At 39.2% G+C, this 22,474-nt stretch overlaps 1 pseudogene; it reads right to left on the minus strand.

Moving 5' to 3' along the window:
* Nucleotides 1-1,441: 1,441 nt before the first annotated feature.
* Nucleotides 1,442-12,236, minus strand: LOC119521159 (annotated as a pseudogene).
* Between the last annotated feature and the right edge of the window lie 10,238 nt (nucleotides 12,237-22,474).

Consider the following 22,474-nt stretch of genomic DNA (forward strand, 5'->3'; position numbering starts at 1 on the left):
GAATCTGTAGATCAGTTTGGGTACTGTGCTGGTTTGTATGTATTATGTCCCCCAGAAAAAGCCATGTTCTTTGATTCAGTCTTGTGGGGGCAGATATGTTAGTGTTGATAAAGTTGGAACATTTGGATTAGGTTGTTTCCATGGAGATGCACCCCACCTGGTGACAACTCTGGTTGGATGGTTTCCATGGAGGTATGGCCCTGCCCATTCAGCATGGGTCTTGATTGGTTTGCTGGAGCTTTATAAAAGCTCAGACAGAAGGAGCTCACAGCTAGCTGTAGCTGAGACAGACATTTTGAAGATGGCCGTTGGAAGCTGATGCAGACATTTTGGAGAAAGCCATTTTGAAACGCAACCTGGGAGCAAGCAGATGCCAGCCACATGCCTTCCCAGCTAACAGAGGTTTTCCAGATGCCAATGGCCTTTCTCCAGTGAAGGTATCCTTTGTTGATGGACACTTTATGGCCTGAAGACTGTAACTGTGTAACCAAATAAACCCCTTTTATAAAAGCCAATCCATTTCTGGTATTTTGCATTCCAGCAACATTAGCAAACTGGAACAGCTGCAGGATGCTGAATTTTGTTTAATGCATTTTCAGCATCCATTGAAATGATCATTTCATTTTTCCTATCTGATTTGTTAATATGATGTATTACATTGATTTTCTTTTTTTTTTTTTGGTAACAGCTGCTTTATTAGAATTAAATTCTCTCTCAAAATAATTTAAATTCTTGGCCTCACATTATGTATAATGTATACAGCAAATTCTTAAAATTGTCTTGAGTTAAGTCAGATTTAAACCTGGATCTCTTTCTTCAGTACTGCTCTTATGCCAGTTGACTTCTTACTATCCTTTGCTTGCAAATATATAAATTATTTTTATAACTTGATACTCTTAGTTTAGTAATTTATTAATATAATTTTATTTGATATGAATATTTTAGCTCTGCTTGATTAGATGAAACAGGAACACATGCTATAGCTGTGAAAAATTATATTTTCTGGTTCTATATAAAGCAATATCTAGAGCAACAGAGAGGTGTAACATTTATATTTTCAAAAATAGTTAAGCCAGACTGTTTCCTGGAGATATTTAATTTATTTTTCATCTTCAGATACAACTGGCTATTTTTGGTAGGGCTAGACATTAATATTGACCAGTTTAGCATTCCTGACAGTTAACAAACTACCCCACAATGAACTTGCCTTAACATTGAAGAAATTGTGGTGATCCCTTAACATACACATATTTTAAAATAAATGCTCATATTAAAAAAATCCAAATTCACAAGAGTATGAAATATTTATTTAAAAAAAAACCATGCTTCAGATTGTACTGTCTGGAAATAACAGAAGATTCAAATTCAGTAATAAAGGTAAGAGCAATTACTTGCTCTAAATACTAAAGAAAGACCTTGGATTCCCAGAAGATCCTGGAGCTCAATTATATTTCTCTGTTTGAAGGGAAACAGTAGCCAGGATAACTGCTGTGACTGCTGGGCAATTCCATGGAGCTGCATCTTTGCAGATTTCTTCTGTTCACATTCTATAACCAAATGGTTCAGCTCTGCTGCAGTATATCCAATAAGAGTCTTCAAGCCACAGACAAACTTATACACAAATCTCTTGCCTTGAACTTTACAAATCATGTCCCCATCATAATAATACCTTAATGCAAGACTGAGTTTCTCATAGTTCATTGTAGGTTTATTTTTTTTTTCATTGTAGGTTTATTTTTATGTTGTCTCCATTTCTGTGCAACCATTTCAGGCTGACTTAGCCTAAACTCACCTTCATCACCAAACCAAGAAATGCAGCCTTGAGCATCCTTGTCAGTAAGAAGTTCTAGCAAAAACTGCCATAGTTGGATTTGGCCATTGTTTCCTGTCCTGTTCCCAGGTGAACTATCTTCTTCTAAAATCCTTGGAGCTCTTTGTACTTTAGCTGCTTTTATACTACTATTTAGAACTTTATTGGTAGATGGTATAGCAGACTGCACTGATGCTGGGATAGTTTGCACAGGTTGAACAACTGTAACTATCTCATTCATTTGTTGTTCTTGGCTTGCCAATACATATTTTTGAAGAAGTTCCAGATGATTCCAGAGAATTTCTCCCTGAAGGAGCTGCTGAAAAAATCTTGGTTGAGACTACATAATTCTCTTCCCAAAATGTTGAATGAGGTAAGGTCTTTATCAGTCATGCTTAATTCCTTCATTACCCAAACTAAACAATGCAGGACTTGGTCTGTGGACCATTGTACAGGATCGATCATAGGGTATCCCAAGGTGTTCTTGGTCTTTCCTATAATCTTTCAGTGCAGCAGCCCATCTTGTCACTTGTTTTGAGGTTCCATCTGAAATGGTTGCAATGTGTTTTGTGCCATCAAGGGTTATTACTTGAGCTTCCTCAACAAGATGCGCTTCAGCTTCAGCATGGTGGGCATCTGGATCAATAATTACTTCAGCAGTTTCTGCAGGCTTGACAATTTCAAGGATGTTTAACTTTGGTTCAATTCCTTGGTAAGAAATTACCTATACACTCAGTTGTATAGTTCCATCTGTCTTTACTCCTTGGGCAGACTTCATTCAGGATACAGCTGGATGTCTTGCACACAAATTTCACAAGCATCCAGTAAACACTGTAGTCTTGGTTCTAGTAGTTTCTTTAAATTGCCTGTTGGCTCATTGATGTCTATGGCTTGGCTTACACATTCAGCTTTGGTGTAGGTTTGTTCTACAATGTTTTCTTCTGTGCATTCTGGTTTCTCTGTTCCATCTATCTCAATTTCTATCAGCTCCTCTGCTTCTCTTTTAGTCTTGGTCAGTGTATTTCAAAAGATCAATTCTGCAGCTATCCAGTCGTAGCAGATTGATTTTCTTATGTTGAACCACCCATGAATGCCTGGAATGAATCCCACTTGGTCGTGGATATATAATTCTTTTAATATGCCTCTGAATTTGATTTGCAAAGTATTTTTGAAAATTTTTACATCTATATTCATTACTGAGATTAACCTATAGTTTTCCCTTTCTTGTAGTGTCTTTATCTGATTTTGGTATTAGAGTGATTTTAGCTTCATAAAATGAAGTTAGGTAGTGTTTCTTTTTCCCCAATTTTTTTGAAAGAATTTTGAGCAGGAATGGTGTTAGTTCTTTTTGGAATGTTACATAAAATTCCCCTGCAAAGCCGTCTGGCCCTGGGATTTTCTTTGTAGGCAGATTTTTAATGACTGATTGGATCTCTTTTTACTTGTGATTGGTTTGTTGAAGTTTCTGTTTCTTCTCGAGTCAGTCTAGATTGTTCATGTGTTTCCAGGAAATTTTCCATTTCCTCTAAGTTCTCTAGTTTGTTGGCATACAGTTATTCATAGTAACCTCTCATGATTTTAAAAATTTCTTCCAGATCTATAGTAATGAATCCTGTCTCATTTCTGATTTTGTTCATTTGGATCTTCTCTAGACTTTGTCAGTCTAGCTAAGAGTTTGTCAATCCTGTTGATCTTCTCAGAGAACTAACTTTTGGTTTTATTTATTCTATTTTTTTGTTGTTGTTGTTCTCCAGATCATTTATTTCTGCTTTAATCTTTGTTATTTCTTTTCTTCTACTTGCTTTAGGTTAGTTTGCCAATCATTCTCTAGCCACTTCAGCACTTCAGTTGTTCAGTTAGGTCTTTCGTTTTTAGTTTTTCTTCCCTTTATTTATATATATACATAAATATGTGCTTCAGCTTCAGCTGAATAATTGAGATTGTTCACATTACTGTACAAGTATCCAAAGATCCAAAACAATACAATCAGTTGCCCATGGTACCATCATACAGCTGTGCATCCATCAACACAATTAATTTTTTTTCAATTTTTAGATCATTTTCATTACTCCAGAAAAGAAAGACAATAAAAGGAAACTCAAATCCTCCCATACCCCTAACCATGCCCCCCTCCATTATTGATTCATAGTTTTAGTATAGTACATTTGTTACTGTTGATGAAAGAATGTTAAAATACTACTAACTGTAGTATATAGTTTGCAATAGTTATAAATTTTTTTTCTATATGCCTCTCTATTATTAACTTCTAGTTATAGTGCCATTCATTTGTTCTAGTCCGTGAGAGAGATTTCTAATATTTGTATAGTTAACCAAGGACATTGTCCACTGCAAGATTCACTGTTTTATACAGTCCCATTTTTTTAACCTCCACCTTTCCTTCTGGTGACATACATGACTCTGAGCTTACCCTTTCTACCACCTTCACACACCTTTCAGCACTGTTAGTTATTCTCACAACATGCTACCATCACTCCTGTCCATTTCCAAACATTTAAGTTCACCCTAGCTGAACATTCTGGTCATAATAAACAACCACTCCCCATTCTTTAGCCTAATTCTATATCCTGGTAACTTATATTTCATGTCTATGAGTTTACATATTATAATCAGTTCATATCAGTGAGACCCTGCAATATTTGCCTTTATGCCTCTGTCTTATTTCACTCAATATTGTACCCTCAAGTTTTCTTCATCAACCCATTTCTTTTAAGATGCTTTTGTTCACACGCCATACATTCTGTCCTAAGTAAACAATCATTGGTTCCCTGTATAGTCATGTGTTTATGTGTTCAGCACCATTGCTGCTGTCTATATAAGGACATCTCCATTTCTCCCACAAAGATGGAGCAAGAGTCAAAGAAGGCAGAGAGAAAAAAGAAAAAGAAAAGGGAAAGAGAGAAAACAAAACAAAACGAAACGAAAAAAAGCCAAACCTTGACAGCTAGAAAGCTACAAAAGGAAAGATAACATTAACCTTAAGTAGAATAAAGAGTCAGACAATATCACCAATGCCAGGAGTCCCATACCCTTCCCCTATTCCCCACTCCCCCATATGCATTTAGCTTTGCTATATTTCCTTTGTTATATTAAAGGAAGCATAATACGTTTCCATTAATTTTAGTCTCTAGTTTGCATTGATTGTATTTCCCCCCCAATCCCACCCACACCTTGCAATGTTGACATTCATTCGTTCTACCTCATGTAAAAACATATTTGTACCTTTTATTACAATTGTTGAGCACCTTAGATTTCCAAGTTACACAGTCCTAGTCTTTATCCTTAGTCTTTTGTTCTGGTGTCCCACATGATCTCAACCTTCCTCTTTCAACCATACTCACAGTCATCTTTGTTCAGTGTACTTACATTGCTGTGCTACTATCTCCCAAAATTGTTTTCCAAACCTCTCACTCCTGTCTTTTCCTTTCTGTCTGCAGTGCTTCCTTTAGTGTTTCCTGTAGAGCAGGTATCTTGTTCACAAACTCTGTCATTGTCTGTTTGTCAGAGAATATTTTGAACTCTCCCTTGTATCTGAAGGACAGTTTTGCCGGATATAGGATTCTTGGTTGGTGATTTTTCTCTTTCAATATCTTAAATATATCATACCACTTCCTTCTTGCGTCCATGGTTTCTACTGAGAAATCCACACATAGTCTTATCAAGCTTCCTTTGTATGTGATGGATCACTTTTCTCTTGCTGCTTTCAGGATTCTCTCTTTATGTTCGATGTTTGGTAATCTGATTATTAAGTGTCTTGTTATAGGCCTATTCAGATCTATTCTGTTTGGGGTGTGCTGTGCTTCTTGGATCCGTAATTTTATGTCTTTCATAAGAGATAGGAAATTTTCATTGATTATTTCCTCTATTATTGCTTCTGCCCATTTTCCCTTCTCTTCTCCTTCTGGGACACCAGTGACACATACATTCTTGCTTTACATTTTGTCCTTAAGTTCCAGGAGACATTGCTCATATTTTTCCATTCTTTTCTCTATCTGTTCTTTTGTGTGTAGGCTTTCCAGTGCCTTGTTCTCCAGTTCCTGAGTGTTTTCTTCTGCCTCTTGAGATCTGCTGTTGTTTGTTTCCATTGTGTCTTTCATCTCTTGTGTTGTGCCTTTCATTTCCATAGATTCTGCCAGTTGGTTTTTCGAACTTTCAATTTCTACCTTATGTATGCCCAGTGTTTTCATTAGATGGTTCAGCTCTTTCACCATATCTTCTCTAAACTTTTTGAATGGACTTATTTTTAGTTATTTTAGTTCCTGTATCTCAGTTGAAGTGTAAGTTTGTTCCTTTGACTGGGCCATAACTTCATTTTTCTTAGTGTAGGTTGTAGTTTTCTGTTGTCTAGGAATGGTTTCCTTGGTTACCCCAATCATGTTTTCCCAGACCAGAATGGGCTCAGGTCCCAGAAGGAAGAAATATTCAGTATCCAGTTTCCCTGAGGGTGTGTCTTAGAAAATTGGTACACCCTGTGATGCCTCAGGTCACTGCTTTTCTGCCCAGCAGGTGGTGCCTATCAGCCTATAACTCGAGACTGGTATAAGGAGGTGTAGCCCGTGGCTGTTTTCCCCCAGGATCTGGCATCTGGCTCTGAATGGAAGGCAGGTAGTAGAGCTGGGCTCCACCCCTTTCCTCTTAGGGAAGATAATTCCCCCTAGGGAGAAGTCATTAGCATTTGAATAGACTCTGCTGTGCTATCTCCACTCTTCTCTGGGTCAGAGTGCTGGGAACAGAAAATGGCTGAGACTTTCTCCACTGAGCCGAAACAGGGATAGAAAGCCCCCTTCAGGGCTAGTCCGCGGCCACTCTCTGGCTCTCCAACATCAGTCATCACCCAAAGCCTCTGTCTGCTTCTTGGGAATTTGTAGCTCAAAGTGAGCAGTCCATTCTTGTTAATTAAAACCTCAGTTGGAGCTCAGCTGAGCTATATTCGCTTGCAGGGAGAGAGCTTCTCTTTAGCACCACGAGGCTTTGCAGGTCGGGTTGTGGAGGGAGGAGGCTCCAGGCTTGGATCTGCAGTTTTTACTTACAGATTTTATGGTGTGATCTCGGGCATTCCTCCCAATTCAGGTTGGTGTATGATGAGTGGATGGTCACGTTTGTCCCCCTGCAGTTATTCTGGATTATTTACTAGTTGTTCCTGGTTGTTTATTAGTTGTTTCAGGGGGACTAACTAGCTTCCACTCCTCTCTATGCCGCCATCTTTGATCTCCCTCTCTTTCTTCCTTTTTAATGTATGCATATAGAGCAATAAATTTCCCTCTCAGCACCACCTTCACTGCATCCCCTAGGTTTTGATATGTTGTGTTCTGTTTTAATGCATCTCTAGATATTTACAGATTTTTCTTGCAATTTTTTCTTTGACCCCCTGATTGTTTAGGAGTTTGTTGTTTAGCCTCCATATGTTTGTGAAATATCTGGTTCTTTGGTGGTTATTGACTTCTAACTGCATTCCGTTATTTTCAGAGAATGTCCTTTGAATAATTCCAAGGTTTTTAAATTTATTAAGACTTGTTTTATGCCCCAACATATGATCTATCCTGGAGAACATTACTCCATGAGTGCTAGAGAAGAATGTATATCCTGGTAATTTGAGATGTAATGATCTATTTATGTCTTTTAAGTCTAATTCATTTATCACAGTGTTGAGGTTCTCAGTTTCCTTATTGGTCCTGTGTCTAGTTGTTCTATCTATAGAAGAGAGTGGTGTATTGAAGCCTCCCACAATTATTGTGGAAATGACTATTGCTCCCTTCAGTTTAGCCAATGTTTGTCTCTTATACTTTGGATATACTTGATTCGGTACATAAACATTTATGAATGTTATTTCTTCTTGGTGAATTGTCACTTTTATTAATATGTAGTGTCCTACTCCCCAGTATTATCTGCTATTAATGGTGTTTTGTGCACATTCTTCTGGGGTATGTTCATAAACAATATGCAAGCAGTGTTTTGAGGGACCATAATTCATTTTCACTTTTAACACTTTATTGAGCCCCTTGTTCTATTTAGGTTATATAGCTTTTTTAATGCAATTGTATTGAAATGTACTCACAAACCATACAGTCATCCACAGTGTGCAATCAGTTATTCAAAGTGCCATTATTTGGTTGCGCATTCATCACCACAATCAATTTTTGAACATTTTCATTACCAGAAAAAATAAGAATAAAAATTAGAGTTAAAAAGAACATCCGAAATGTGCTGGTTTGAATGTATTATGTCCCCTAGAAAAAGCCATATTCTTGGATGCAATCTTGTGGGGCAGACATAATAGTGGGGATTAAGTTGGAACGTTTGGATTAGGTTGTTTGCATGGAGATGCGCCCCACCCAACTGTGGAGGATAACTGATGGGATATTTCCGTGGCAGCATGGCCCCACCCATTCGGGGTGGGCCTTGATCAGTGGAGCCATATAAATGAGCTGGCTCAAGGAGAGGAAACTCAGCGCAGCTGTGAGTGACGTTTTGAAGAGGAGCAAGCTTGCTAGAGAGGAACGTCCCGGGAGAAAGCCATTTTGAAACCAGAACTTTGGAGCAGATGCCAGCCACATGCCTTCCCAGCTAACAGAGGTTTTCCGGACGCCATTGGCCATCCTCCAGTGAAGGTACCCGATTATTGATGTGTTACCTTGGACACTTTATGGCCTTAAGACTGTAACTGTGTAGCCAAATAAACCCCCTTTTTATAAAAGCCAATCCATCTCTGGTGTTTTACATTCTGCAGCATTAGCAAACTAGAACACAAAACATCTCTCCCCTCCATCCCTCCCTATTTATTCATTTACATTTTGTCCCCCTTTTTTCTACTCATCTGTCCATACACTGCATATAGGAAGTAGGAGCCACAAGGTTTCCACAATCACATGGTCACACAGTGTAAGCTATACAGTTATACTGTGACCTTAAAGAATCAAGGCTACTGGTTTGCAGTTCCACAGTTTCATTTATTTCCTTCTAGCTATTCCAATACACTACAAACTAAAAAGGGATAACTCTATAATGCATAAGAATACCCTCCAGAATGACATTTTGAATCTATTTGAAGTGTCTCAGTCACAGAAACTTTATTTTGTTTCATTTCTCTTCCTCCTTTTGGTCCAAGAAGGCTTTCTCAATCCCATGATGCCAGGGCCAAGCTCATCCTGGCAAGTCATGTCCCACATTGCCCGGGAGATGTACACCCCTGGGAGTCATATCCCACATAGAGGGAAGGGCAGTGAGTTTACCTGCAGAGTTGGCTTAGAGAGAGAGGCCACATCTGAGCAACAAAGGAGGTTCTCTGGGGGTGACTCTTAGGCACAATTATAAGTAGGTGTAGCCTCTCCTTTGCAGTACCAAGCTTCATAAGGGAAAGCCCCAAGATTGAGGGCTCGACCTTCTAAATTGGTAGTCCCCATGCTTGTGAGAATATCATTAATTCCCCAGGTGGGGTAGTTTAATATTTCCACATTTTCCCCAGTCCCTCGAGGGGGCTTTGCAAATACATTTTTATTCTCTGCCAAATTACTCTGGGATGTTATCAGGGCTCCACACTAACCTGTACAAACCAACCAGATTTCACTCCCTATTCAAAGTTTCATGTAATTATGGTGTTTGAATAAACTGGCCATACAAGTTAAATTATATAGTGTGCTACAAAAAATATAGATTTTGCACCTAATAAACATTTCTTCCTTTGGTCTCACACAGAAATTGAAGTTTTAAAACACCATCAACATTGTCCTTTACCCTTTAGTCTGATTTATCTTAGTCCTAACCAATTCCATTTCGTTCATATCTCTTATTGAAGTCTGATCTTTTTTCCAGACTCTTTAACATTTGCTGTATGTGGTAATGCTGATATTTATATCTGCCAGACTCTGGCTGTGAGTCTCAATTGTTACATAGATACCCAAAGTTCCAGGGACCAACTAGGTGATACATAAAGAGCTCAGCATCTCAGAATTTAGAAATTGCCATTACAACTCAAGAATAGATGTAACTGCTGTAAGAAATTACAATCTAGGAAACTTTACAATAAGCCTTCCTCTGATAACCTGTACTCTCCGATTGAATTCTCAGAGTTTGCACATTGTAGTTAGTCCATATTAGTAAAGCATTATAATGTTTGTCTTTTCATTTCTGGTTTATATCACTCAATTAGTAAACCCCACTAGTGTTTACCCTCTCATTTGCCTCAAGGCCCCTACTAGATAGAGGCCTCCTAGTATCCCAAAGAACCTTAAACAAATAAACCTATCTGTATGGGATGAAGGCATCCTCAGGTGAGCCTACTGAGTAGCCCTTGTGTGTATTCCTGTTCTCGGTCCAAGACCTTAAAAACACATTTTTTGTATCCTTCTTCCCCCTGACTCTCAATACCTATTTGCTTTTTTGTTTTTTTTTTTACAATTTATTCACATTTATTTTTTGTTTTTAGTGTGCTCACAGAAAATTAGAACACCTTAAGCAGGAGTTTAATTGCAATTTTTGTAAGGAAGTTACATTCCATCTCTAAGTCAAACAGGTCAGAGCTTCTCCAGTATTTACAAAACATGATAGACAAGATGCTACACAAAACCATTGCATCTGAAGGTTTTTTTTTTCCTTTATTCTCAAAGATGACTGGAAAAGACAGCATTGTCTGCTGTAATCAAAAACATACCACAGTATAAACAGTAACCGTTCCACTTATCACAGCTTGGTTGAGTTTAAAATTTGTGTTTAAAAGGTCCAAGATGACTGCAGTTTTACAAAAATGGGCAGGGTGGAAAGTTGCAAGCTTCATGTTCTTTTGGATATCAAGATTTGTTTTTATACAATAGTCACAGTTAAAAACACTCTGCTGTAATACATAATTACACTTTATTAAGGTCATAAACCAGCAATAAACAATAAAGCCTATACAACTTGTAGTTCTCCTTAATCACTGGCTGGTACAGCTAACGAGATAAGTGAAAAGTTCCTATGGTTTAAATGAACTCCTAAAACTATTATTATTTTTTTAAAATCTGGGTATTGGTGGTAGTGCTTTTTTTTCCTCTTTCCTTCTTAGTCAAGACTTGTACTGTTGTAAACCTGCCTCACAAAATACATGGTAATAACTTCTTTAAAAAAAAAAAAAAAGCCTAGCCTTTACACCATCATTTCTAGTGGTACATTATCTTGGCAAAATTATGCATCACTTAAATTTCCCCATCGTGGCCCCTATCACTTCATTTGATATCCCTTTTTGACCCACCCATCTCCTTCATATACGGGCATGTCCATAGATTGACAAAGAAAGTTTACATTTTTGAATAAAGATGCAAAGTATGCAAAAACATTAATACTGATGCAAAAAAAATAAAAATAAAAGAGAAACAAGGCAGAGGAAGGTTTTAAGATCTCCTTGACCTGTTGGAATGGTGATAACAGAATGATTTGAGATGAGATCTGTGCGGAGGGAGGGAAAAAAAGACAACGAAATTTGTTGCTAAAAAAATATAAAATAAAAAAAGACATCTTTAAAATCAATCCCTGGTTGTAGGCAAGTTCTCCAAAACCAGTACCTGGCACCACTCCAACAAACAAACGCTGGGAGAAGTAGTTCGGTTATCTCAAAAAATCTTTCCCTCTTTAATCTGCCGCCTCCGCTGGGGGGGGCTTCTGGACTGGACTTGGGCTGGGCCTTCTGTCGGGGGTGGGGGGCGCCGGGAGCCGGGCAGCGTCAGGTGCCGCAGCGGAAACGAGGGGCCGGCAGCTGCCGCGGGCTCCTCCTTGTCGGCGGCTGGGGCGCTGCCGTTGGACTGCGGCTCCTCCCTGGTGTGTGGCTCGGCGGCCGCAGGCCGTTCACTTTCACGTGGCCCTTCTCCTCTGCTTCCACACCCATCTTTGCCCGTGATTCCGCAAAGCCAGGAAGTGCCCCAGCGGCTGATTTTGCATATTTAACGGGTTCGAAACCTCTTGGTCAACCTCTCCCGCCCCAGTTGGTTAGGGGCAGGGAAAGCAACACAGCTTCGGTTCTAGCAAAAGAGGCATGGTGGGCGCTCAGTTTTTGCAAAGCAGCCACCCATGGCCGACCGCCCATTCCCACCTAACCGTGTTCATCCGCCTGAGTCCGGGAAGCCCCGGGGCAGCCCCTCACGGGTAGCTGAGATGCCACACACATGAATAGTCTCAACCAAAATGCACACAAACTACCTCTTCTTGACCATCTGAAGAGGTTCTTCTAGGACGCAGCCCAGGGATACCATTTAAAAGTCAGAAGGGTGTGTAATTCCACAGACAGCTCAGAATAAATGTTTAGGGCACAGCCCCATCGGAAGGTACCAAAACCCTTCTGCCCAGCTCCAGCCAGCCGGCCACCTTTCGAAGATTACCCAAGGCACGTCTCCTCGGCTTTACAACAAGACAACCCTTCCCTCTCGCCTTTCTCCACCGCCATCCCCATTGCACACCCCCCCACCCCACCCCCTTTTCCCTTTCCCTACCCACACACACAGTCACACCAGTTAGAAATCTCGAAGGAGACCTGGGCTCAGCAAGAAACATGAGAACCACCCAATCACTGTTGTGCCCCCAAATACAAATGTAGCTTGGCGGGAGGCTGGGGGAGAGCACTAACTAGTCACATTCTGCCAAGCTCCAAAACACGCCATTTTAGTCAAATTTATCACTCCTTTCCTACCGTCTACCCCATTTGCTTTATTATTATTATTATTATTAAATTCAGTTTTATTGAAATACATTCACACACCATACAATCATCCATGGTATACAATCCACTGTCCACAGTATGATAACATAGCCTATTTGCTTTTGAATGGCAGGGACTTAAGGGTAAGATTCTTGGCCTGCTCACTTAACCCCATACATAGCTTCCTGTGGAACCACCACACTGTCCTCCAGATGGGCTGCACCCATCCCTTTCTCCACATTTTCTCCAGCACCTATATCCCACTGTTTATTTTTAGATGGTTTTATTGACACACCATACATTCCATCCTAAGTAAACAAACAATGGTTCCCTGTATAATCACATAGTTATGCATTCCCTACCACTAGCTATATGAGGACATTTCCATTTCTTCCATAAATAAAGAGGAAGAATAAAAAAGGAACAAAGAAAAAAAGAAAAAGAAACAATTACAACTAAAAAGCAAAAAAAATAAAAAATTAAATTAAAATTAAATACAATTAAAAAGTCAGATAACAACACCAATGCCAAGAATCCCATATCCCTCCCTTAAATTGCCCTCTTATAGACATTTAGCTTTGATGTATTGCCTTTGCTACAATTAATGGAAGCATATTATTACAATGTTAACTTTAGACTCTAGTTTGCATTAATATTATTTTTTCCCCAATATCATCCCACTTTTAACACCTTGCAAAGCTGACATTCATTTGTTGTCCCACATGTAAACATTTTTATATTTGTGCATTTAATCACCTTCATTGATCACTCTAGGTTTCACTAAGTTATACAGTCCCAGTCTTTAGCTTATATCTTTCCTTCTGGTGTCCCACATGCCCCTAACCTTCCTCTTTCAACTGTATTCACAGTCATCTTTTTTCAATATACTTACAATATTATGCTACCATCACACAGTATTGTGCTATCCATTTCTGGATCTATACAATCAAGCCTTTTGAACATTCTGTACTCCTTCAGCATCAAATGCCTGATCTTTACCCCCTTTCTATCTCCTGGTATCTTCATTTCTACACTCTTCTCTAAACCTCTCTCTCTTGTCTTTTCCTATCTCTCTATAGCACTCCCCTTAGTATTTCTTGTAGAGGAGTTCTCCTGTTCACGAATTCTGTGTGTCTGTTTATGTGAAAATGTTTTTAACTCTCATTTTTGAAGGACAGTTTTCATCTTATGTGGTTTCCCTTGTATGTGGTGAATCGCTTCTCTCTTGCTGCTTTCAGGACTTTCTCCTTCTCTGATTATTATATGTCTCAGAGTAGGTCTATTTGGATTTATTATATTTGGTGTTCATTGGGCTTCTGTGTTTTGTATGTTTAAGTCATTTATAAGAGCTGGGAAGTTTTCCCCAACTATATCCTCAAATACCCTTCCTAGCCCTTTACTCTTCTCTTCTTCTGCAATACCAATGGTTCTTATATTTGTGTGCTTCATGTTGTCCTTTATTTCCTTGAGATCCATTTGAAATTTTTTTATCTTTTCCAGCATTTCTTGTTTTGTGCATTAACATTCAATTGCCACATCCTCTAATTCACTTATCCTATCTTCTACCTCTTTAAATCTGCTGTCGTGTGTCTCTAATATATTTTTAATTTAATCTAAAGTAAATTTTATTTCCACAAGATCTGCGGTTTTCTTATTTAATCTTTCAAATTCTTCTTTATGCTCTGCTAAAGTCTTCTTGATATCTTTTATGTCTTCAGCCAACCCACTGAAATTGTTTTGGAGATTTGCATATACTTCTTTGAATAATTGCTCCAGATTCTGTGTTTCCTCTGGCTTTTTAATTTGGTCATTTGGCTTGTCCATATCTTCTTGGTTCTTCATGTGCTTTGTGATTTTCTGTTGGCTTCAGGGCATTTTCTTATCTTGGTAAGGTTATTTTGGTATATGCAGTATTATTTGAACATTTATCTATAATTTGGCAGAGCTACAGCTTGCTGGAGTGCACATTCCCTGTCTTCCCTGCAGCTGGCTGGCATTCTTGAGCCACCTCTTACCCTTAAGCCAGCTTTCCCCCAACTTCCCTGTGCACTATGCAGGGTCCAAACCAGGAGTAAATCCAATCATTGCACCAGTTCTCCAGGTGCAGTGGGGACTGCAAGCCCTGGATGTGGGTGGTTGGTTCTGTGCAGCTTAACAGGGAGTCTGCTCAAGGTCACTGACAGTTCCTGGGCCTCTGAGTGGATGATTTTTGGGCTGTGGGTCTCCAGCTCAAATGCACTGCATTCCATGTTTGCCATGTGTCTGTGAGCCTCTGAAGTTGGGGAGGGGCTCCTGGTGCTTCCATGTGGCACCTTGCCCCTCTCCATCTTTTGCCTGTGCCCACTGTGAGTTTTCATGGAGGAAGATTAAATGCAGTCACCATAATTCTGCTGAATCCTTAAGTATCTTGGCATAGACCTTTTCAGATCTATTCTGTTTGGGATATGCTACGCTTCTTGGATCTGTAATTTTATGTCTTTCATAAGAGATGGGAAATTTTCATTGACTATTTTCTCTATTATTGCTTCTGCCATTTTCCCCTTCTCTCTCTCTCTGGGACACAAATGACACGTACATTCATGTGCTTCATGTCATTCAATTCCCTGAGATGTTGCTCATATTTTTCCATTCTTTTCCCTGTCTGTTCTTTTGTGTGTAGGATTTCAGGTGTCTTGTTCTCCAGTTTTTGAAAGTTTTCTTCTGCTTCTTGAGACCTGCTGTTGTATGTCTCCATTGTGTTTTTCGTCTTCTTGTGAGGTGCCTTTCATTTCCATAGATTCTGCCAGTTGTTTTTTCAAACTTTTGATTTCTACCTTATGTTCACCCAGTGTTTTCTTTATGTCCTTCATCTCTTTTGCCATATCTTCCCTAAACTCATTGGCTTGGTTTTTTAATTGATTTAGCATATGTATTTCAAAATCTTTGATTGTTTCATTAAAGTGAAACAATAGCTCAACTGTATCTCCATTGAGGTGTAAGTTTATTCTTTTGACTGGGCCATATCTTCGTTTTTCCTAGTGTGATTTGTAGTTTTCTGTTGTCTAAGCATCTGGTTTCCTTGATTACCCCAATCAGGTTTTCCCAGGCCAGAACGGGTTCAGCTCTCAGAAGGGGCCTTTATTCGGTATCAGGTTTCCCTGAGGGTGTGTCTTGGAAGATTGACAGACTTTACTGTGAGGCCTCTAGCTGCTGTGCTTTTCTGAACCTGCCCAGAAGGTGGCACCTGTCAGCTTGTCACACCCCACTGATTAAAGCAGTGTGGTCCCTTTAATTCTCAACTTAAGTTATTTCTGTTTTTACTGCTTTCCTCAGGCCCTAGGGTCTGAGTTCTGAAGGGAGGGTAGGCACTAGAACTGGGCCCCACCTTCTTCGTTTTAGGGAAGATACACCCCCTAGGGAGTTATCTTCTGCATTTGAATTACTACTTTGTCTCTTCTGACTCTGTTAACTCTACCCCTGTCTGGGTCAGAGTGATGTGAACTGAAAATGGCTGGGGCTTTCTCTACTGAACCACTCAGATTTAGAGAGAGGGAAAGGGAAAGAAAGCTCCTTTTCAGAGCCAGTCTATGGATCCCCAGTTTTGCCTGTTGGCCAGAGATAGCACCTGGTCTTCTGGGCTCCCTTTCCCAGGACACAGGAGTTTTCTGGCTCTCTAAGGTCAGCTGTCTCCAAAAGCTTCTGTATTTTTTTAATTTAATTTTTTTTCCATCAGCTCCACCTCCTCTCCACTGGGAGTGACCTCAGGGTAGTTTGCTGCTTCTTAGGGGTTTGCCTATGTTTGTAGCTTGTATTCAGCAGTCCACATTTGTTCATTAAAACCCCAGTTGCAGCTAGGCTGAGCTATATTCGCTTGCTCTGGGAATGCTGCTTTCTCCCACAGCAAGGTCTGGCAGCTCAGTCTTCCACGGTTGGAGGGGTCTCCCGGCATGGTTCTATAGTTTTTACTTACAGCTTTTATGCTGTGATCTCACCCATTCCACCCATTCCAGTTTGGTGTACAATGTGTGGACAGTCATGGTTGTCCCCCAGCAGATGTTTCCGATTATTTACTAGTTGTTGCTGGTTGTTTATTTGTTGCTCCTGGGGACTAACTAAATTCCACACCTCTCTATGCCACCATCTTGCTTTGTAGTGAGTTTTGAAATTAGAAAGTATTAGTCCTCCTACTTTGTTCTTTACCAAGACCATCTTGGCTATTCTTGGTCTCATGAAATTCCAAATAAATTTGAGAATCAGCTTTTCCATTTCTGATTAAAAAAAAAGACTTTGAATTTTGATAGGGATTCTGAGGAATTTATAGACTGCTATGGGTAGTATTGAGGTATTAACAATATTGAATCTTCCAATCCATGAACACAAGATAGCTTTCAATTTATTAAAGTCTTATTGCAATTATTTCAGCAATTTTATGTAGTGTTAAGTTACAAGTATTTCATTTCATGGAAAAAATGTATTCCTAGGTATTTTACTCACTTAGATGCTATTGCAAATGGAATTGGTTTATTTTCTTTTTCAGATGGTTCATTTCTGGTATATAGAAGCAAAATGGATTTTTCTGTGTTGATCTAGTACCCAGTGACTTTGCTTAATTTGTTTATTAGCTCTACTTCCTTTCTTGTGTATTCCCAGGGATTCTGTATATATAGAGTCATGTCATCATTGAATAGGGATTGTTTTACTTTATTCTTTCCAATACAAATGCCTTCTATTTCTTTTTCTTTCCTAGAATGAATGGCTAGAACATGCATTATGTTGATGAATAGCACTGGTGAAACTGGACATCCTTGCCTTGAGGAAAAGTCATCCAGTCTTTCACTATTGAGTATAATATTAGCTTTGAGTTTTCCCTAAATGTCCTTTCTCATGCTGAGGAAGTTCACTTCCATTCCTAGTTTTCCAGGTGCTTTTTAAATTTTTTATATCAGAAATGGCATTGGATTTTGTCAAAGACCTTTTCTGCATTAACTGCAATGATCATGCAGGGTTTTTTTCATTTGTTCAACTCATGTGGCATATTAAATTGATTGATTTTTGTAATGTTGAACCACCCTTACATGCCTGGAACAAATGCCACTTCATCATGGGGTATAATCATTTTAATAGGCTGTGGGATTTGGTTTCAGACTTTTTAAAAAGAATTTTAGCATCTATATATATAAGGGATGTTGGTTAATACTTTTCTTTTCTTGTGATGTCTTTTATCCTATTTTTTTGTATGCCTTGTGATGTTTCAGTGAAATCTGGATATTTGAATATTATAATATGCTATCTGTGGAAATCAGAATTTTTTCCATCTCTGGGGTTTGTTGTTTTGTTTTGTTCAATTAATGAAAGTTGTAGAGACTGTTAGTTTAGATTACTCCAAATTATTATTGCAAAGATTGCATTCTTTGTTGTGTGTGGTCACTGAAGTCTCTATTTCCTTAGACTGTCTTTAGCTAGTGTTTTGACACAATTTCCTTGAATGCCAGTAGCCAAACAAACAAAACACCTCTCCCAGTCTTTACAGATTGGTTCCATTGTTTGGAACTCCTTCAACACTTAACCAGGCCTGCACTGAGCCTACAGACCAGTCCAAGGCAAAAGCTTAAGGACTTCTCAGATCTTTCTGAGTCGGCATCTTGCCCTGGGTGTTCATGTGACATTCTAAATTGCCCCAGATACAGGGTGTTTTTGAATACCCTACTTTCCCATGGAAACTCTCTCCAGATTTTCCTCCCAGGCTTTAGCCAGTCCATTTTATGTCTCAACTGTAATCTTTTGCAAAAAGAGGCTACAGGTTGATCAGCTGTGGGTTGATGGTGTTTTATGGCAATGTGCACCACTTTTATGCCATGAGTCTGAGATGGGGGAAACAGAGATGAGCAGAGATGAGTGCCTTGCTTCAGGATTAGAAGAGACAAACACAATAATTTGTGAATAAGGTCTGTTCTGCTCCCTCCAGTGAAAGACACCAGGTTTCCACATGGGGAACACAACTGCCATCCTCACGGCTGCTGCCAGCCTGTGAAGGGGATGGGTCAAGGGCAAGTGAAAACACCACAAAGCTCTCCAAACACTTTTAACTTTCTTAGCTTTTTCTTGATTCAGCCTTCATTTGGTTGCTATCAAAGAGTGGCTGTATTCCACTTCTCACAAAGTTGTTTTTGACAGCTTCTGTTTGTTTTTTTGTTTCTGTTTGAGGATGAGATCTGGAAGCTAACTACTCCAACATCTTGCTGACATCACTTCCTAAAGTTCTTTTTGTCTTCAGCTTGAGAACATAAAGTCCAAATACTGTGATCCAAAGTATTTTTTTTTAATTCATTTTAATCAGATATATTCAAGTAACATATAATCATCTACAGAGTACAATAAGTTGCTCACAGTACTATCATAGTTGTGCATTCATCACCAAAATCAATTTTTAACATTTTTATTACTCTAAAAAAATAAAAATAAGAATAAAAATAAAAGTAAACAAGAACACCCAAAACATCCCATCATCCCATCCACCTTTTATTCATTTAATTTTGGTCCCACTTCTACTCATCTGTCCATACACTGGATAAAAGGAGTGTGAGACACAAGTTCTTCAAAATCAGTCACACCATGTAAGCTACATGGTTATATAATCATCTGATTTAAAAAAAATTTTTAACTTTACATATTGAAAAATTAAAACAAACAAACAACAAAAAAAAACCCCACAACATTTCAAGCAAAACAAAAGAAGAAGAAAAAAAAATAATCTAAAATAACTACAGTGCTTCCAACATGTTCCTATCATACCCCAAGAAAATTAACAAACTGTAATCAAAGACATAAGAAAAACCAAATAACCTAAAATAACTACATTGAAACTAATTTTTTTTCCATTTTTATTGAGATTGTTCAGATACCATACAATTATCCAAAGATCCAAAGTGTACAATCACTTGCCTGTGGGTACCCTCATACAGCTGTGCATCCATCACACTTAATTTTTGTTCAATGTTTAGAAACTTTTCATTACTCCAGACAAGAAATAAAGTGAAAGATGAAAAAAAAAAAAAAAAGAAAACGAAACTCTAATCCTCCCCTATCCCTAACCAACCCCCCTCAATTGTTGACTCGTAGTATTGATATAGTACATTTGTTACTGTTTATGAAAAAATGTTGAAATACTAACTGTATTATATAGTTTGTAATAGGTATATAGTTCTTCCCTATATGCCCCTCTATTATTAACTTCTAATTGTATTGTCATACATTTGTTCTGGTTCATGGAAGTGATTTCTAGTATTTGTACAGTTGATCATGGACATTGCCCACCACAGGATTCAGTTTTATACATTCCCATCTTTTGACCTCCAACTTTCCTTCTGGTAACATATATGACTCTGAGCTTCCCCTTTCCACCTCATTCACACACCATTCGGCACTGTTAGTTATTCTCACATCTTGCTACCAACACCCCTGTTCATTTCCAAACATTTAAGTTCATCCTAATTGAACATTCTGCTCATACTAAGCAACCACTCCCCATTCTTAAGCCTCGTCCTATATCTTGGTACCTTATATTTCATGTCTATGAGTTTACGTATTATAATTAGTTCCTATCAGTGAGACCCTGCAATAATTGTCCTAATGTGTCTGGCTTATTTCACTCAGTATATTGCCCTCGAGGTTTTGTCATCAACCCATTTTTTTTTAATATGGTTTTGTTCACTCACCATACATTCCATCCCAAGTAAATAATCGATGGTTTTCTGCATGGTCATACATTTATGTGTTCACCACCTTCACCATTATCTATATAAGAGAATCTACATTTCTTCCACAAGGCAGGAGGGAGAGTCAAAGAAGGTAGAGAGGAAAAAGAAAGAGGAAAAAAAAAAAGACAGCTAGGAAGCTGCAAGAGGAAAAATAACCTTAAGTCAAAGTAGAATAAAGAATCAGACAATACCACCAATGTCAAGTGTCTAACATGCCTCCCCTATACCCCCCTCTTATCTGCATTCATCTTGGTATATCACCTTTGTTACATTAAGGGAAGCATAATACAATGATTCTATTAGTTACAGTCTCTAGTTTATGCTGATTGCATCCCTCCCCCAGTGCCTCCCCATTTTTAACACCTTGCAAGGTTGACATTTGCTTGTTCTCCCTCGTAAAAGAACATATTTGTACATTTTATCACAATTGTTGAATACTCTAGATTTCACCAAGTTACACAGTTCCAGTCTTATCTTTCCTTCTTTCTTGTGGTGTCTCACATGCTCCCCACCTTCCTCTCTCAACTGTATTCATAGTTACCTTTGTTCAGTGTACTTACACTGCTGTGCTACCATCTCCCAAAATTGTGTTCCAAACCATGCACTCCTGTCTTCTATCACCCTGTAGTGCTCCCTTTAGTATTTCCTGTAGGACAGGTGTCTTGTTCACAAAGTCTCTCATTGTCTGTCTGTCAGAAAATATTTTGAGCTCTCCCTCATATTCGAAGGACAGCTTTGCTGGATACAGGATTCTTGGTTGGTGGTTTTTCTCTTTCAGTATCTTAAATATATCACACCACTTCCTTCTTGCCTCCATGGTTTCTGCTGAGAGATCCGCACATAGTCTTATTAAGCTTCCTTTGTATGTAATGGATTGCTTTTCTCTTGCTGCTACAGGATTCTCTCTTTGTCTTTGATATTTGATAATCTGATTATTAAGTGTCTTGGCATAGGCCTATTCATATCTCTTTTGTTTGGAGTACACTGCACTTCTTGGATCTGTAATTTTATGTCTTTCACAAGAGATGGGAAATTTTCATTAATTATTTCCTCTATTATTGCTTCTGCCCCCTTTCCCTTCTCTTCTCCTTCTGGGACACCAATGATACGTACATTATTGTACTTTGTTTCATCCTTGAGTTCCCGGAGACGTTGCTCATATTTTTTCATTCTTTTCTCCATCGGCTCCTTTGCGTGTAGGCTTTCAGGTGTTTTGTTCTCCAGTTCCTGAGTGTTTTCTTCTGCCTCTTGAGATCTGCTGTTGTATGTTTCCATTGTGTCTTTCATCTCTTGTGTTGTGCCTTTCATTTCCATAGATTCTAGTAGTTGTTTTTTGAACTTTTGATTTCTGCCATATACATGCCCAGTGCTTCCTTTACAGCCTCTATCTCTTTTGCAATATCTTCTTTAAACTTTTTGATTTGATTTAGCATTAGTTGTTTAAATTCCTGTATCTCAGTTGAAGGGTACGTTTGTTCCTTTGACTGGGCCATAACTTTGTTTTTCTTAGTGTAGGTTGTAATTTTCTGTTGTCTAGGCATGGTTTCCTTGGTTATCCAAATCAGGTTTTCCCAGACCAGAGCAGGCTCAGGTCCCAGAGGGAAGAAATATTCAGTATCTGGTTTCCCTGCGGGTGTGTCTTAGAAAATTGCTCCACCCTTTGATGCCTCGGGTCACTGTGCTTTTCTGCCCAGCAGGTAACGCCTGTTAGCCTATAATTCTTGACTGGTGTGAGGAGGTATGGCCATGTTCCCCCAGGCTCTGGGGTCTGGTTCTGAATGGAAAGGGCCCCACCCCTTTCCTCCTAGAGAAGACAGAGCTCCCAGGTGGAGGTGATTAGCATTTCAATGGTCTCTCTCTCTGCTTGTGCTGTCTCCACCCTTCTCCGCTTCACAGCCCTGGAAACTGAAAATGACTGGGGCTTTCTCCACTGAGCCAAAAAAGAAACAGATAGTCCCCTTCAGACCCAGTCCAAGGTGACCCTCCGGCTCTCCCAGGTCAGTCGTCACCCAAAGCCTCTGTCTGTTTTTTGGGGCTGCGTACCTGTAGTGAGCAGTTCACACTTGCTACTTAAAACCCCAGTTGGAGCTCAGCTGAGCTATATTCGCTTGCTGGGAGAGAGCTTCTCTCTGGCACCACGAGGCTTTGCAGCTCGGGCTATGGGGGAGGGGGTCCCACGACTTGGTTCCGCAGGTTTTACTTACAGATTTTATGCTGTGTTCTAGGGCATTCCTCCCAATTCAGGTTGGT

The sequence above is a fragment of the Choloepus didactylus genome, chromosome 27 (assembly GCF_015220235.1).
Source record: "Choloepus didactylus isolate mChoDid1 chromosome 27, mChoDid1.pri, whole genome shotgun sequence".
Taxonomy (NCBI): domain Eukaryota; kingdom Metazoa; phylum Chordata; class Mammalia; order Pilosa; family Megalonychidae; genus Choloepus; species Choloepus didactylus.